At 38.3% G+C, this 1,411-nt stretch overlaps 1 protein-coding gene across 7 annotated transcripts in view; it reads right to left on the reverse strand.

Moving 5' to 3' along the window:
* Positions 1-1,411, reverse strand: part of LOC103379534 (trichohyalin) — a 50,061-nt gene that overhangs the window by 20,288 nt on the left and 28,362 nt on the right. The gene's annotated exons all lie outside the window — the stretch shown is intronic.

A 1,411-nucleotide genomic window follows, 5' to 3' on the forward strand; every position in this document is an offset into this window, starting at 1 on the left:
CCATTATCGCAATATGGACTTATTTTTCTGTACAAATTTAAATTCTCAGTTGCTCCGTATCGTTGACATTAGAACCTGTTTCTTCTCTTTTTATCAGCGACACCACGATGTGAAACGAGTCGGTTTTTATGACGTGCAGCAATAAATCGGCGTGATTTTGATTTTTTATTTTATTTTTTAAACATATTTTATTGTATTTTATTTAAAAAAAACTGAAAATATATTTCATATTCCGTTGTGGTTAAATGAGTTTTTGTGTTTTGTTTTTTTTGCTGAGGATCAATAAAATAACGTGTTCATTTCTAATGTTGTTTCTGAGCCGAACGACACCGTGAAACGTCCAGTCTGTGGGCAGAGCCAGGTGATTGGCTGGATGGACCGACGTCAGTCCTTTAATGTTGGCCGACTACAACCTTAGAGAGGCTCACCGACAGGATGTCCATATATGGGCATAAGAAGATTTACGACACTGCGCTCTCGGAATGACAGCTACAGTCCTGTGCTCTGATTGGCGGAAACACTTCAAGCTAATACGTAAAATAAATCAGCATATTGTCCATCCACTAAAAAAAAAAAAAAATAGGCGTCGTTTGCATTATTGTACATAATAAATACAGTGTTTAGCCTCGATGTCAGGGAGTTGAAAGATAAGTGGACACTTTGACAGGAGGAGTTGGAAGTTTAGTTCTGTTTTAGCAGAAAGGGAAACAAAAGAAAGACAGAAGGAGAAGAAGAATTATTCAAAAATGATGTGTAGGAATACTTGGATTAGAAATGTTTTACTTCTTAAATCTTTTTTCAATTCTGTAACTAAACACAGTTATGTTTTTAATCTAAATCTTTTCCCCTATGTCTTGTAAAAAAAAAAGGAAATATTTGATGTGAATTGAAAAAAAAAAAACTTCTCATACTAGAAACCCGGTCTGTAACGACGACAAGAAAAACAAAAACAAAAAAAAAAACTGTGGATTAAGATTAGCAGTCGAACAGCGGTTTATTTTTAGTTTTTTTTTGTCGACCCATTAAATCAACTCAAGTGGTCCGACCTCAAGACCACAGGCCTTATAGTTAGACACATTTTTCTGTTCCCAATGCTGGCTTTTCTTCCCATTAAGGGAAGATTCTGGCACTGTGCCCTCCTCCCCCCCCCACACACACACTCACTCACACACACACACACACAAATAATGCAACACAGTTAAAGAGGGTTTTTCCGTCTGAACGGAAGCGTCCACTCAGCACTTATTTTCTCCCATCATGCTCGTCTGCTGGAACCAAATAAATCAATGACAGGTTGGAGTTCGTTGGACGTCAGAGCAGGTACAACCGCAGTGGACGCCACTGTACGACCCTGAGCAGCCATTTGTACACACGTACACACACACACACACTTGCATTTGTGTGTGTGTGT

This window comes from Cynoglossus semilaevis, chromosome 6, assembly GCF_000523025.1.
Source record: "Cynoglossus semilaevis isolate Cse_v1.0 chromosome 6, Cse_v1.0, whole genome shotgun sequence".
Taxonomy (NCBI): domain Eukaryota; kingdom Metazoa; phylum Chordata; class Actinopteri; order Pleuronectiformes; family Cynoglossidae; genus Cynoglossus; species Cynoglossus semilaevis.